A 17,511-nucleotide genomic window follows, 5' to 3' on the forward strand; every position below is an offset into this window, starting at 1 on the left:
GATAATAGTCAGGCAGACACTCAGAAGCAATTTATTTTGTCTCATGTAGTACTTTCAATGTTACTTTTATATCCTAAAAAAGGACGAAGAAGTGGGTAAAATATTCTGTTGTTCAACGAACTTGGCCTGTAAAAAGATTCGAAGAGTGCGTGTTCAAAATTTGAAGCTGATCGATCAACTCTTTCTAAAGTTATTGTAGTGCATTCAAACAAACAAGTAAACCCACAGACTGGCAACAACTTTGAACTTGAGTAAAAAGTAAGAACTTGCTAACGCTCGTTCAACAAATATTATTGGGAGGACAACTGGCGGTATTATCAAGTTGGGAGCGCATAACTTGAAGGAGCCAAATTATTTCAGTGTAGGGGATTGAGTATTTTACAAGAGAGTGTGTTTCTGAGGGATATAGGCCTATAGTGAGAAAGTGAATAAGTGAGGATTCAATTGAATTGCAGTTTTAGTTTTTTTGCACGGCCGGCCCTCTCTCACATTCAACCATCAACCTTCCAGTACGATGCTACATTAACTATATTATACAATCCTACTCAGTGGAATGGGGGAATTCACAATATTACAAGCAAGAGTTGATAGTAATGAATATTATTGTCACAAAAAAATTTACAAATCTAGGCATGGGAAAGTCAAATTCAATATAGGTTGAAGATAATATGTCTGTTTGTTGTATGAAATAATAACAAAACCCTGAGGGGTTTTGAAGGAAGGAGAGCATTAGCACACAACCGGGTGAGAGAGAGTGAGAGAGAGTGAGAGTGAGTGAGTGTGTGTGTGTGTGAGACAGAGTGAGAGTGATATAAAGGTGCAGGAGTGATAGAAAGAGGGTGAGTGAGGGGGAGAGAGAGAGAGAGTGAGAGTGAGAGAATGAGAGAGTAAGCAATAGAACTAAATAAGGTTGAGATAGGAGTAGGAGTATTGTCTAATGGTGGTCACACACACACTTCTACAGTCACACTTCTACTAAGTTATAAACAGAATATTTCAAAGAAAGTACAGTCTAAATTTAAACCAGTTTACTTCCTAGCTTTTCTGTCAGCTTACCTGACATAAGCGAAAAAAGCTGATAGCGACAACCAGAGACTGTTTTCCAGGTAGAGAAATTAGTCACGGACTCGCCCCGCCAAAACAAGGCACTTCTTTTTCAGCACAAGAACGACAAAAGTAGCCACCGCCAAAACAAGACTGAATTTCAGTGCTAGGATGGATGTGTCTGACTTTGACGGTGGTGTATACTGACATCGCCCCGTTTGATGCAAGAAATACATTGTTTCTACATGGGAGATGGGAGTAGTAATTTTAATTGAACACTGACTAAAATTTATCGCAAACTGATTCCCGATCATGGCTCTTATAGGCCAGGCAATGAAAATTTCACCTCCTTTATTGAAGCTGCTTTAATAATGTGAGGAAAACTTGGAATAGTTAAAAGATACATCATTTTAGAGAGAATTGAATGCTCTAAGAAACTACGATAAGCATAAGTTTTTATGATGCATTCTTGAGGAGTTATAAGCCCTGAAAGAGCAAAACATTGGATAAAAACCTGTTATTTTAACAATAGCACAACTTCAAGAGCGAATATCTCGGGAACTTTTGAGAATATATCAACATTTTACTGAACAAAACGTGTAGAGAATTTATCAAGCTTCATTTTTGAATAGTTATGTCGGTTGAACGCATTGTTCTCAAGAATCGCTGAAAAATGAAACTTTTAAACCACCCTCATCGCCTTAGCACATGAGTTAGGAATGGGACTTTTGATATTTCCTCCTACTAACTAGTCTAAACAAAGCTGCAAAGCCAAAAAAAATTGTTTAAAACATTTCCTCTAAATTCATTTGTCAATTGGTTTATTGTTACAAAAATGGAGATTTCATACTCAACACTAAAGCTGCTGCAAAAGGTGTAGGGAAATGTGTAAAAATGTGAAATTATACATCAAATTGAAGAGAATTCAATGCTCTATAAGCTTATAATCAGCATGGATTTTTCCCATCGATTTTTTAAAAGTTATAAGAGCAAAAATTGAAAAAAAATGGGTGGCAAACGTGTTTTTTTCAAAAATGTCACACTTACAAGGGCGGATATCTCGAAAACTAGAGGAGAAAGAAAAAAGTTGTGAAATGAATACTGTGCGAAATTTTGTAAGCTTCAATTTGTTATATGTCAGTCAAGTCCTTAAGATACATAGTTTCTGAGTTATATGCGAGAAACCAAAAAATGCTACCTTTAAACCACCCCCATACCCTTAACACAGGGGGTAGGGACTTTTGATATGTTTACCTCCTTACTACCCCAAACAGATCTGCGAGGTCAAAAATTGTCTTCCCAACTTTTCCCTCTATAACCTTTCCTCGACTGGACTATTATTACTAAATGATTGAAGAAAAATTGAAGGAGACACTGTTGATATTGAATGGGATCATTCTAATTACTTCCACCATTAGTCCAGTCAACGAAAGATTATAGAGGAAAAAGTTTGGAACACAATTTTCAACTCCACAGTTCTTTTAAGGATAGTAAGAGGATTAACATATCAAAAGTCCTCAACACTAACTCCTGTGCATGAGGGTTGGGGGTGGTTTGAAAGTACCATTATTTCATTTTTTTCATATATATCTCGGTGACGATGCATCATATGAACATTTGTATTCTGTGCAACATTGAAGCTTACAAAATTACCAACAAGTTTTGCCCTCTACATTCTTTCCATATCTCTCATAGTTTCCGAGATATCCGCTCTAGAAGGTGAGAATTCTTTCGAAAAGACACTTCTACCTCCAGTTTTTTCATATTTTCGGCCTTATAATTTTTGAACGATTGAAGGAAAAATCCGTGCTGATTATGAGCTGATAGAGCATCAAATTATCTTCAATTTGATGTATATTCTCACTATTACTCATTTCCCTACGACGGTTGCAGCATTTTTAGTGTTGAGAGTGAATTTTTCTGTTCAGCAACAATAGATCAGTTGACAATGGAATTTGGAGGGAATGATTGGAACACGATTCTTGACTTTGCAGCTGTGTTGAGACCAGTTTGGAGGTGATCGTATCAAAAATCCCAACCCCTACATCATGTGCTAAAGGGATGAGGGTGGTTTGAAAGTTGCATTTTCCACTTATTACTTACATGCTTATATCTTGGAAATAATGTGCTCTATTGACATACTAATCAACTACGTAAAAATGAAGCTTAATAAATTTAATAGAAGTTTCATTCAGTAGAGGTTTTCGATGAATCTGATTCTTTTCGAGATATTTATGTTCTAAAGTGATGCATTTTCGAAAAACTAGTTTCTCTTTCATTTTTTCGCTTTTCATGTCTTATAACTTTTCAACAATTGATGAAACAAGATTGTGCTAGTTAAGAGATTGTAGAACATTAAATTATCTTTCATTTCATGTATGATTCGACTATTTCACGCTTTCCCATACGACTGTTGCAGCAGTTTTAGCTTTGAGTGTCTTTGTTTGGAAGAAAGTTTAGAAACACCCCCTGTGTTTAGTTTCGCAGACGTTCTAATAGGTACTCGATATGAATGTTCATACTGAAGCACACTGCCATTTTATGATGACAGAATAGTGTGATATTCGAAGAAAGTCACTCATTGCAAATCTTGAGATTTGACACTCAAAACTAAAACTGCTGCAACAGTCTTATTGGGATGCGTGAAATAGTCGAATCATACATGAAATGAAAGATAATTTAATGTTTCACAATCTAGTAACTAGCACATTCTTGTTTCATCAATTGTTGGAAAGTTATAAGACTTGAAAGAGCGAAAAAATGAAAGAAAAACTAGTTTTTCGAAAATGCATCACTTTAGAACATGAATATCTCGAAAAGTATTAGATTTATCGAAAACCTCTACTGAATAAACCTTGTAGGAAATTTATGAAGCTTCATTTTCACGTGGTTGATTATGTCAATAGAACACATTGTTTCCAAGATATAAGCATGTAAGTAATAAGTGGAAAATGCAACTTTCAAACCACCCTCATCCCTTTAGCACATGATGTAGGGGTTGGGATTTTTGATACGCTCACCTCTAAACTAGTCTTAACAAAGCTGCAAAGTCAAAAATTGTGTTCCAATCATTCCCTCCAAATTCCATTGTCAACTGATCTATTGTTGCTGAACAGAAAAATTCACTCTCAACACTAAAACTGCTGCAACCGTCGTAGGGAAATGAGTAAAATAGTGAGAATATACATCAAATTGAAGATAATTCCACGGATTTTTCCATCAATCGTTCAAAAATTATAAGGCCGAAAAGATGAAAAAACTGGAGGCAGAAGTGTTTTTTCAAATCAGTGATTCATCAAATTGAATATTATGGAGGGCAAACTCTGGAAAGAGAGAGAGAGTGAGAGGATGTGAGACAGAGATTGTTTGATTCGCTGGTTTTATTTTAAAACCTCTCGCATTGAAAAAATATTCTGCAGTTATAATTATTGCCGGTATTCAATTATAATTACGTGTCAATTAATTATGAAAAAATATCACCGACATAATCAAGTTTATAGAGTATAAAATCGCTCCAGGAATGTTTAACAAGCTTGACAATACTGGAATATAATAAAGTTGGCCAACATATAAAGAATCTTTTTCTTCTCCTTCTTCTTTTGTCTCATACCACTACTTCTTCTTCTTTGCCAGATTTTCTATATCCTTCTACTGTTTTTCTTCTTCTTATTCTTCTCCTTCTTCTTCTTCTTTTTAATTAATAATAATGAATCCTGAGTTCATTATAGTAAAATTCAACATTGAAATACCATATTATTGGAGAAGAATTATTATCATTCTTAAGAAGAGGTAGAAGATCAGAATAAGAATAAGAATAAGAAAAATTCGAAAAAGAAGAAGATTAATGAAAAGAAGAAGAAAGAGATGAATAGGAAGAAGGCTTTATAGTATAGATATAACAAGAAAGGTGTAAGATGCGAGTTTGGTATATGTTCGATTTATTTCATATGTAACTTTGTTTTTTTTTTAAATGATCGTGTTTCATTGTGAAAATTAATTGAAATGAGAATTTAAATGATTATTTCATTTGAGGTATTTCTACCATTTACTGTATGAATAAAAGACGTGTATACTAATAGTGAAGGATGCTACTGCAAGTTATTATTGTATAATAATATGATATTAGGAGTCTGGCTGCAATTTATGACGTACCATGTCTAATGATCTTTCATCACTCATTCTCATCCTCCATACTCTACGCATGAATAATAATTAACAGGAGTTATCGTCGTTTAACAGTTTCTGTGAAACTTTATATTTATGATAGAACAATAAAGCTATAAAATAGTTAATTTACGAAACAATAAAGCTATAAAATAGTTAATTTACGAGATAGAAGAAAAATTCAAGCTGCTATAGAATTCGGGTACGAAGTACAATCACATAGCTTTTTTAAAAAATTCAAAAACTCCTATTTTTAGGCTTTTTATTTGCAACTATACTGTGATGAGACACCACCTGCGTGAGAACAAAACCTGCAACACGACTTGTCCGTTCAGAACCTTATCTATCAAAACGTCTCCCTTTTATGCCTTTATTGACATTCACTCTCAATCAACCTCTTTCTCTAATAATTGGCAGCCCCACTGAAAATATTCTATTGTTGTAATGGATAATAGAAGATGAGATTTAGCAGATGCTTTGTGTAAATCGATGTTTTATTTATAACTCACACCCTGCATTATAATGGCACACCCTGCCATGTATAATTATTGAGAACTTGTGAAATTCACGAGAATAGTAATTGGTAAGCTTTGTGAAGTACTGGAGAGCAGTAGGCTTTTCTTATTATGTTCTACCATAGAAAAAGGAAACGTTATTGAATTAATTATCATTAGTTTATTTTATGTACAATAGCATTTATGGTCTCTTAGTCCAGGCGCTGGCTTACATCGAGCATAGATGAGAGAGGCAGAGAATTTGACTTCGGATTATTGTAAGGGGGTCTTTACTGTATATGAAACTCGATGTCGTCACCTAACAGGGTAGTCGACAGATTGATGGGAGGGGGGTGAGTTGTAAAAAACGCGCGCTTATAAAATCGCCTGTCCTGCAGTTACCATTCATAGTACAGCTTTGAATTTTTCTCAATATTATGTACACATAATATTTCCCGCTTTCAATGTAGTCCTCTACATTTTTTTGATAAACCGCATAGTTTTTCCGTAAAAAATAAAATATCACGAAAAATGTATTTTTTTATTATGGACTTTTTGTTATTTCTCGAATATTCAAGTCGTTAGCTGACTTAGAGGAAAATGTTCACAATAAAAGTTGTAGGCCGTTTCTTCCTGAATCCAATGATATATATAGTTTGGGAGTTACAATCATAGATGCGGCGGTGGGATGGGGATAAGCAGCACTGTTACACTGCGGCGCGGTCCTTCTCCATGATTAATGCACGTAGTGGCCTGTCTATCGCATCGCTCCTACTAGTCTATGCATTCAAATTATGTATTTCAGGAATATATTATTTTTTTAACTCACTCCATTACTTGACTTTTGCAATTCCAAAGTGATCATTGGAGTAAATCGAATAATTATTCTCTCTTCATGAAAATGTTATATTTTCATCGACTGATAAAAACATATAGGAATCCTAACAAGATGGCTTATCATTACAATGTAATCAAAATGAATGATAATGAGATGAAGTTTTTGTAATTTCGACCATAATTTGTATATTATGATGAGAATTATCAATTATTGAGGCTTAAGAGTTGAAAAATCGTGTCCAGCGACCGAAAATACATAAGATAGCGTTCCTGAAATACATAATTTGAATGCATAGACTAGTAGGAGCGATTCGATAGACAGGCCATACGCGCATTAAGGCTGTGCAAAGACTAAAAATAAACTTTCTACTCGTAATATTTTTCAATGTTTTTGGATTTGTATATCATCAACCTATCAAAATGAAAAAGGTTTCTCAAGAAAGAATTTTTTTCCGATCATTACTTTTTGAGATATGAGCGCCTAAAGATTACATTTTTGGGACAGAACATTACGAACTCGGTGAGAGATAAATCCATGAGATTTGGAAGATAGATAGTATATATAACATAGTATTGTTGATCTAGTTAAACAAAAATTTTCTGAAAATATCAATTTTTGAGATAGTTAATCAATTTACCAAAATAACTTTTAGTTGAGTTATTTTTGGTAAATGGAATAACTTTTTCAAAAATTGATATTTTTAGAAAATTTTAGTTTAACTAGATCAACAATACCATGAAGAATCCATCCTCTGATACTCTTGAATTTATATCTTACCGAATTTTAAATGTTCTGACCCAAAAATTCAAACTTCAGGCGCTCATATCTCAAAAAGTAAAGATCGGAAAAAATGTTTTTCTGAGAAAACTTGTTCATTTTGATAGCTTGATGATATACAAATCGAAAAACTTGGGGAAATATCATGAGGAGAAAGGTTATTTTCAGTCTTTGCACAGCATTAATCATGGGGAAGGATCGCGCCACAGCGTAACAGTGCTACTTATGCCCCTCCCACCACGCCATCAATGATCATACCCCCAAACTATATATATCATTTGATTCAGGAAGAAACGGCCTACAACGTTTATTAGGAACCTTTTCCTCTAAGTCGGCTAACGACTTGAATATTCGAAAACAAAAAGTCCATAATGAAAAAATACATTTTTCGAGATATTTTATTTTTTTCCGGAAAAACTACGCGGTTTATCGCAAAAATGTAGAGGACCACATTGAAAGCCAGTTATGTGTACATAATATTGAAAATCTAAGCTGTACTATGAATAGTAACTGCAGGACAGGCGATTTTAAAACTTACCCCCTCCCCCCAATCAATCGACCACCCTGTGACGTGACGACATTGAGTTTCATAAACAGTAAAGACCCCCTTACAATAATCCGAAGTCAAATTCTCTGCCTCTCTCATGTATGCTCAATGTAAGCCTGCGCCTGGACTATCTGGTATTATTCACAAAGCGGACATCTCCTAAAAAAACACGAAAATATTCTATGAAATAATAATTATTAAACAAAAATCCCAATTAAATGCTGTAAATCACCCCGAAGACTTCTGCTACTGCAAATATTGACAACAGGGTTATTTTATTGGGATTTTCGTTCAATAATTATCATTAATTCATTTGCATTTGAACAAATGCAACTTCCAACTTATTTCCATCTGTATTCTATGAAATAGTCTCTATTCATTAAAGTTATCATATTCTGAGTATGCAGTTTCCCAATGAATACCAGATAAAATATTGTATATGTTGTAATCTTGTAATACTTCAAATTTCTTCAGAAGAAACAAAACGTGACATTATTTCCAAAAAACGTATACTTAGAAATAAAACAAAAGAAAATCTAATAAGAGCAATGAAAAGATTAGAGATAATTCAAAGCAGATAATTTTATTCATTTTCTTACGCAGCACCAATGATAAACTCTTCAAAATTTTTCTTCAGGCTCCTTATATTCATAGGTAGAATATTAATAGTTTCATTTCCTATATTACAATTCGTCATTAAGAAATAATTCTTGTTTGAAATTGACTTTCAAATCTAATCAGAATCATCAATTTCTCACAATATTTAAATAGAAATGCAACTGGCTATAATGATACATAAAGTCAGTATCTGTTGGGAAAAACGGGATTGTAATCCTTGTATGTTATTAGACAAAGCATATAACTTCATTCATTTTTTAACGCAGCACCGATGATAAATATTGATGTAAGGTATGTAGAAGTATGACAAATCAGGCACCAGTACTGAGTGTAATTCATGGAAAGGTGTAATTAAATCATGAAAAAAATATGTTCTTCTTCCTCTTCTTCTTCTTCTTCATTATCTTCTTTTTCTTCTTCTTCTTCTAAATGTGTGCCAAGTTTTTTCGTGATCGGATATGGCGTATAGGAGCGTAAGCTCCTAATAATATGTAAGCTAGGGGCGCAGCTCATACATTCATGCAGGCTCAGACACAGAGAAGAAATTCCTTCTACTTGGCTCAGCTCAACACATTCTGAGCGCAATCGGTAGAACCGGTTTTTAAAAAGTTTTGTAGTTTGTCACAAATAGTCGAATCCCAAAAGGTTGAAAGTATACTTTCCCATATGGTCGAATCCCATCTAGCCGATGAGATTCAATCATTTGCGATGAACTACAACATTTTTCTATCAAATGGGATTCGACTGTTTGAGAATCGGTCAGATGCGAAAATCAAATCTTCGACCTTTTGCGACAGTTGAGATTTTCGGCCAAATGGGATTACTATTGAAACTTTTCGATCATTTGGGATTCGACCATTTGGGAAAGTAGAAGTTTCAATTCTATCATTTTGGATTCTTCAATTTTCGATCTTTTGTGACAAAATAATAATTTTGTCCAAATGGGAATCGGTCATTTGGCATGCCACTAAACTTGAACTTTCCAAAACGGTCGAATCCCAAATGATCGAAAAGTTTTAATAGTAATCCCATTTGGCCGAAAATCTCAACTGTCGCAAAAGGTCGAAGATTTGATTTTCCCATCTGACCGATTCTCAAACAGTCGAATCCCATTTGATAGAAAAATGTTGTAGTTCATCGCAAATGATTGAATCTCATCGGCTAGATGGGATTCGACCATATGGGAAAGTATACTTTCAACCTTTTGGGATTCGACTATTTGTGACAAACTACAAAACTTTTTTCCTAATAGGATTCGACCATTTGCGACAAACTACAACATTTTTCTATCAAATGGGATTTGACTGTTTGAGAATCGGTCAGATGGGAAAATCAAACCTTCGACCTTTTGCTACAGCTGAGATTTTCGGCCAAATAGGATTACTATTAAAGCTTTTCGATCATTTGGGATTCGACCATTTCTGATAGTACAAGTTTCAATTCTACCATTTGGGATTCTTCAATTTTCGATCTTTTGCGACCAAATGGGAATCGGTCATTTGGCATTCCACCGCGAGAGCAACTAAACAATGGCATAACACCGCTAGATGCTACGGAATGAAACGCAATAATTTGAGAGGTGAACAATGGGGAGGGGAAGGAGAATCTTGACCTTGACGTGCTTTACCTGGAGGCGTACATCCGAAGTCTGCGGATGACAGCCAATGATGAGTCGCGATGATGCACGAATTGACACGAGCACATAGCACGTAAAGGAGAAGGACGCCACTTTTGCTCACAATAATGGCGAAGGCGTCATATGGAAATTCCGAGAAAAACAGGAAAATTGTGAAATTCGATAAATTTTGACACAATAAGGGTACTGACGTGAAACAAACGGTAATCTTTACAGATTTTTGTGTTCTTTTTGAATAACACGGCTGGAATATCGAAACACAGATTGATAAAAGCTTTGAAACTTGTGATCACAAAGTAACAAACACGACACTGAACATTTTAAGAACGTTTGTAATGTTCTGTTGAAAACAAAACCACTTATGTACGTTTTCACTTTTATGCTCATTTGAGCGAGTAACCAATACTTTGATGAGTAATGATAGACACAAATACACTTTTTCACGAGTTATAAATGTTGTGTCAAAAGACACAACTTTCCATAACTTACTGATTCAATCCTTAGCCTGCGAGAGACCATGATGTGAGAGTTAGCACAATGAGAATTACAGAGGACCGAGTTTATCAATTTTAAGCAATGACTGTAGAACATAGGTGAGAAAACTTAAGGAAAATTGAGTTGAGAGCGTCACGAAAATAGCCATGTAGATAGCGAGAGGACACAATGTTGACATGGAGAAGTCCAAGAGTAAACTGAAACTCCTCGCACAAAGCCAAGGTCAAGAAAAAAGAAAGGAGAGGGGATGACTTGTGTTCCCATAATTGAACTAGTTTACACAATTACCAATAGATGGCATGGTATCCTTAACATCACTCTGTTATATATATTTGAACTACCGCCTACACAGAGTAGCCAACATAAAATATCGCACAGAAATGAAGAAACCACTGATTCAATTTATTACCAACAACATTTATTATACATGAATATGATATGATTATCACAACATTATATACACACAATTACAAACATTTGCATTATAATCTAAATTATTATCTATTGTACATTTCTACACTACAACATTCTAAAAGATCAGACAGGCATTGGAAACACAAACACAGACACATTCATGAAGGCTTCACCTGCCTAGCATTTTTCTATTCTATATCGTATTCGATTTAACAATATACAGTGTTCAATAAAGATCATTGAAATAATTCTATGAGAGTTCTTATTCTTTCAAAAATACACAACAATTTTGGTGACGAGGATGGGATATGTAGTAAGTCCAGCTTCAATTCACGTGAGTACATTCTAGCCTACAACTAACCTGCAAAGACAAGATGGAATCATTAACGGCTGCTATTATCCAGCTTGTAGAACAAATGGAGCCTAACAAACAAAAGGAAAGGCCCATTTCATTTGAAAATTTTGATGAGAATAAGGAAACCTTTCGCTCATACAAAGAAAGGTTGGAAAATTTTTTCGTATTGAAAGGCTTGTCTGATCCTGCAGAGCTTGGATTGCGTGCTTGCATTCTGATTAATAGCATTGGTAGCAAATACTTCATGTTGCTCAGTAGTTTAACTGCACCGAAATCACCTACTGATGAATCATATGAAACATTATGTGAGCTTTTACTTCAACATGTTTGTGCTGAGCAGCACAGGTTCCTGACTAGACTTCAAGGACAATCTGAATCAATTTGTGAGTATATAGCAGCATTAAAAAAACTCACACTGTCTTGTGAATTTAATTGCTACAATCCAGACTGTAAAAAATCTGTGTCTGATTTATTTCTGCGAGCCCAGTTTGTTTGTGGGTTGTTAGATAATAATATTCGTGAGAAGCTTATGCAAGAAACCTCATTAACATTCAATTAGGCTTGCAATTTGGCATTGTCCTTGGATGCTTCCAAGAGAGGAAACCTGGGAATGACATCCAAACCTTTCAATTTGCTTGTTACTCACAAAGGACCACAAAAATCTTTCCAAAGGTCTCAACTTTCCAAGTCTGCCACCAGGGTTGATCTATCTGCATTGGGCCTGCAAGGACTCTGTCTTCGATGTGGGTTTGCAAACCATAAAACATGAGATTGTCGGTGGAATACATTCACTCTCCAGTGCTCATTCTGTGGCTCCCCTGCCCATGTGTCCAAAGTTTGTATAAAAACTTGCACCAAAAAGTCATCAGTTAAACAAATCGATGAAACTTCACTATCCTTTGATGAAGATGATGGTAATTTTCCTGATAACACTTCAAATATTATCAATGTGAGATTCTTGCCTGGTCCTGATACTGAGAAATTCATGGTTCCAATCACAATTGGGAATCATGTCTGTAGCTTTGAAGCAGATTCCGGTAGCCCTGTCACTATTATCAATGAGAAAAATGCATAAGCTCCAGCTTTCTAAACATTTGTCTCCTACAAATGTGAATTTTCACACCTACACCAAGGAAATTTTCTCGACATTAGGGGAGTTGACAATTCCTGTGACTTACAAAAGAAAACGTTCCAAAGAAACCCTTTATGTTGTTGACACAGACTCTCCTGCCATCTTAGGCCGAGCATGGATGCGACGCCTTCAGATCTCCATCAACACAATCAGCCATGTTTCATCAACTACAGACTCATTTCAAAATGAAATCCTCCAGATGTATCCAGATGTCTTCGAAGACAAAATAGGAACTATTCCAAACTGCAAATGTTCTCTCATCATTAATGATCAGGTCAAACCAATATTTTTAAAGCCCTGTCCAGTGCCATATGCTCTACAAGACAGAGTTGAAGCTGAGCTGAAGCGTTTGGAAAAAGAGGGTGTTTTAACCAAGACAGATTATTCTGATTGGGGCTCACCACTCGTTGTTGTTCCAAAAGCGAATGGCGGAATTCGGTTATGTTTTGACTATAAACCTACTGTCAACCCTCAAATCAAAGAAGGTCGGAACCCAATTCCTCGGATTGAGGATATTTTCCATAAAATTCGAGGAGGCAAGTTCTTCAGTACATTGGATATTCATAAAGCGTTCCATCACCTTGCTGTTGATGATGAAAGCCACAAGGTATTGGCTATATCTACACATTTGGGGACATATTATGTGAATAAATTACCTTTCGGGGTAAGGTTGCTCCCAACAAATTTCAAAAGGTTATGGACACTGCTCTACTTGATTTGGATGGTACTGCTGTTCATTTTGCTGTTCAAGCTCAGAGTCATCAAGTGTCTACAGAGGCTCCAACAATTAGGCCTTCGTGTCAACCTTTCCAAGTGCCAATTTTTCAAGTCTCATGTGCAGTACCGTGGACACACTATCTGTGAAGCTGGTCTACAGAAATATGAAGACAAAGTTCAATCGATTTCAAAAGTGAAACCTCCTACCAACACCGAGGAAGTAAAAAGTTTTTGTGGCCTTGTCATGTACTATGCTAAATTTATCCCCCATGTGTCAACAATCATGCAGCCTATCAATCGTCTTTTATCAAAAGGAACCAAATTCTGCTGGAACTAGCAGTGTGAAGACTCTTTCATACTTATCAAAAATGAGATAACAAGCAATAGAATTCTTGTGGCTTATGACCCACAACTTCCTGTAACCCTGGCTACCGATGCCAGCCCGGTGGGCATAGCAGGGGTGCTCTCACATATTATTGATGGACAGGAACGACCAATAGCATTCATCTCATGGACTTTGACAACAGCAAAACAACACTACTCTCTACTGGATAAGGAAGCTACTGCTGTATATTGGTGTGTCAAGCGCTTCTTCCAATATTTATATGGACGGAAGTTTACATTGCTTGTTCATAACAAACCGCTACAGATGATTTTTCACCCAGGAAAAAATCTTCCGACTATGACGGTTGGTCGTTTAATGCGTTATGCTGCTTTTGTGAGTGGATTTGACTACCGTATCAAGCATAGACGATCTGAACTTCATTGTAATGCTGATTATCTGTCATGATCACCAATCACTTTGGAGGTTCCATGTGATTATGAAGATGATCTACTTCTGGCACAAACTGTTCAGTCCATTTCATCTAATACTATTACATCTGACATCATCAAACAAGAAACTAATGCTGATCCTGAACTCTCTGTTCTTAAGGCAAATCTACTTACCGGCATGATACAGAACCCAGAATTTTGCCTTCAGCATGGAATTATTTTCCGGGGGGTGAGAGTGCTTATTCCAAAGAAGCTCCAGCCTTGGGTACTACAGGATCTTCATGACACTCACACAGGGGTTGTAAAGATGGAGGCATTGGCCCGCAGACACTGCTATTGGGAAAATATTGACAAAGACATCGAGGCAGCAGTGAGAAGCTGCAGGAGCTGTTGCGAATTCAAAGCAGATCCAAAGGAGGCACCTCTACATGTGTGGGATATACCAGAGTCCAACTGGCAACGTGTCCACATGCACTATGCAGGCCCATACAAAGGTAACTATTACCTCATCCTAGTTGATGCCAAGTCAAAGTGGCCTGGAATTGTAGTGACAGCTACTCCACCAACTACAAATTCAACCATTAGAATGTTGAGGGAAATATTCTCCCACAATGGACTTCCAGAGATCCTGGTCAGTGACAATGCCACACTTTTCACTTCCAATGACCTTCAAGCATTTTGCAAACAGAATGAAATAAAACAAAGATTTATTGCCCCAGGCCACCCAGCAACAAATGGATTGGCTGAACACTACGTCCAGACTTTCAAGAAGAAACTTGATACAATGACATCTGACGAAGGCACTCATCATGAGAAGTTCCATGCAGCTCTGTTCAGACTGTGTGTTACACCATTGGAGTCAGGAGAAACACCAGCAGAACTCTTCATGGGTTGTCCACTATGAACACATCTAGACATCTACAAACCCACTATCCCTGACATCAACCTAGCAGTACAACCACCTCCTGAACTAGTCCGTCATTTGCTCTTAGGAGCCAGGGTGCAGGCTCGTAACTACACCACATCAGGCAAGTGGCGCTACAGAACCATTGTAGAATGTCTTTGTAGGCTCCACTACCTTGTTGAACTGGATGAAGGATACACAATCAAGAGACACATCGATCAACTTCAACTATGTGAAATTCCTCTCACCAAGAATACACTTGACCAGTCTTCTCCAATTGTTACCTTGAAGATACCTGACTTCAGACCAAGACAACAATTGTACAGCAACCAACAAAATGTCCCAGTGTCTGGTCAAGAATATCACCAACCAACTGACATGCACACGGATTTGACACAACATGACCTGCAACCACCTCAAAATGCAGACATGCAACAGAGAACACTGATGTCAACAACTGGAGTTGTTGAGCAACAGGTTGATCCCAGTTCCAGAGCCCAGAACCAGCCTAGGCGTTCCAACCGAGAGCGAAGACCAGTCAATAAATTGAACTTGTAATTATTATTATCGTGAGGGAGAATTGTTATATATATTTGAACTACCGCTTACACAGAGTAGCCAACATAAAATATCTCACAGAAATGAAGAAAACACTGATTCAATTTATTACCAACAACATTTATTATACATGAATATGATATGATTATTACAACATTATATACACACAGTTACAAACATTTGCATTATAATCTAAATTATTATCTATTGTACATTTCTACACTAAAACATTCTAAAAGATCAGACAGGCATTGGAAACACAAACACAGACACATTCATGATGGCGCTGTTCACCTGCCTAGCATTTTTCTATTCTGTATCATATTCGATTTAACAATATACAGTGTTCAATAAAGATCATTGAAATAATACTATGAGAGTTCTTATTCTTTCAAAAATACACAACACACTCCTTCTCTCCCACTGAAATTTCGGCTGCTCATATTCACAGCCATTATCAGGGCATACTTAACCTATGCTGCCCCAGTCTGGCTCCTATATCTATCAAAGACCAATAGAAAACGTCAATTTGTCCTTCAAAACAGACTCATAAGAACCATTTGCATCTTCCACTACACAGTGAATAACAGGTTACTCTATGAATATGCCAATACCCCTCAATTATTCAACTTCATTCAGCTCACATCTCATAAACTTCATGATACAGCTTCTATCTCGTGGCCTACATCAATAAGGCAGATGTACGGAATACCACGACAAGCTCAGACCCACAAGCCACTCCCATTTCAACGATGGTGGCCCGATTGACAGTTAGCAGTTGGGCTGTGAAGGTACCAACAGCTGATTCACTAGAAGAGAACTCTTCTCAATTTCCACTTCTCCCAAAAAAGTAGACTTGACAGAAAAAAAATGAATTTATCATTCCATATTTATTCCTTTTTTGAGTGATGAATGATAAATTCGATTTTTTTCTGTCAAGTCCACTTTTTTGGGAGAAGTGGAAATGGAGAAGGGTTCTCTGCCTTTATCAGATGTCATTGTCTTAAGTTTCTTCTTGAAAGTCTGGACGTAGCGTTCAGCCAATCCATTTGTTGCTGGGTGGCCTGGGGCAATAAATCTTTGTTTTATCTCATTTCGTTTGCAAAATGCTTGAAAGTCATTGGAAGTGAAAAGTGTGGCATTGTCACTGACCAGGATCTCTGGAAGTCCATTGTGGGGGAATATTTCCCTCAACATTCTAATGGTTGAATTTGTAGTTGGTGGAGTAGCTGTCACTGCAATTTCAGGCCACTTTGACTTAGCATCAACTAGGATGAGGTAATAGTTACCTTTGTATGGGCCTGCATAGTGCATGTGGACACGTTGCCAGTTGGACTCTGGTATATCCCACACATGTAGAGATGCCTCCTTTGGATCTGCTTTGAATTCGCAACAGCTCCTGCAGCTTCTCACTGCTGCCTTGATGTCTTTGTCAATATTTTCCCAATAGCAGTGTCTGCGGGCCAATGCCTTCATTTTTACAACCCCTGTGTGAGTGTCATGAAGATCCTGTAGTACCCGAGGCTGGAGCTTCTTTGGAATAAGCACTCTCACCCCCCGGAAAATAATTCCATGCTGAAGACAAAATTCTGGGTTCTGTATCGTGCCAGTAAGTGGATTTGCCTTAAGAAAAGAGAGTTCAGGATCAGCATTAGTTTCTTGCTCGATGATGTCAGATGTAATAGTATTAGATGAAATGGACTGAATTAATCATTTATCACTCAAAAAAGGAATATATATATATATATATATATATATATATATATATATATATATATATATATATATATATATATATATATAAATTAAGTAAACTTAAACAATTGATGTGCTGACTACTATTTTTGTCAGTACCGCTTAGTGTCGCTCTCAGTGCACTCATTTAGTTAGTCTACTCCAGCCACTTGATGGGTTAACATGTATTTTTTGCAAATAAAATTTCTTTTTAAAAACTGAGTTTTAATGAACGTGAACGTATTTGGCGCCCGTACAGGGACACTGAAGAGTGAAAATTGTGCTGTTCATTTAACCGCCAGTTTATATT

At 36.5% G+C, this 17,511-nt stretch overlaps 1 protein-coding gene and 1 long non-coding RNA gene across 3 annotated transcripts in view; one reads left to right on the plus strand and one right to left on the minus strand.

The window, feature by feature from the left end:
- LOC120354900 overlaps positions 1-10,860 on the minus strand; it is a 126,053-nt gene extending 115,193 nt beyond the window's left edge. Inside the window, exon 1 of the long non-coding RNA XR_005573286.1 lies at positions 10,110-10,860. This is a non-coding gene — a long non-coding RNA (uncharacterized LOC120354900). The remainder of the gene's footprint in view (positions 1-10,109) is intronic.
- LOC120354896 (homeobox protein DBX1-A-like) overlaps positions 1-17,511 on the plus strand; it is a 196,178-nt gene that overhangs the window by 133,627 nt on the left and 45,040 nt on the right. The gene's annotated exons all lie outside the window — the stretch shown is intronic.

This window comes from Nilaparvata lugens, chromosome X, assembly GCF_014356525.2.
Source record: "Nilaparvata lugens isolate BPH chromosome X, ASM1435652v1, whole genome shotgun sequence".
NCBI classification, from domain to species: domain Eukaryota; kingdom Metazoa; phylum Arthropoda; class Insecta; order Hemiptera; family Delphacidae; genus Nilaparvata; species Nilaparvata lugens.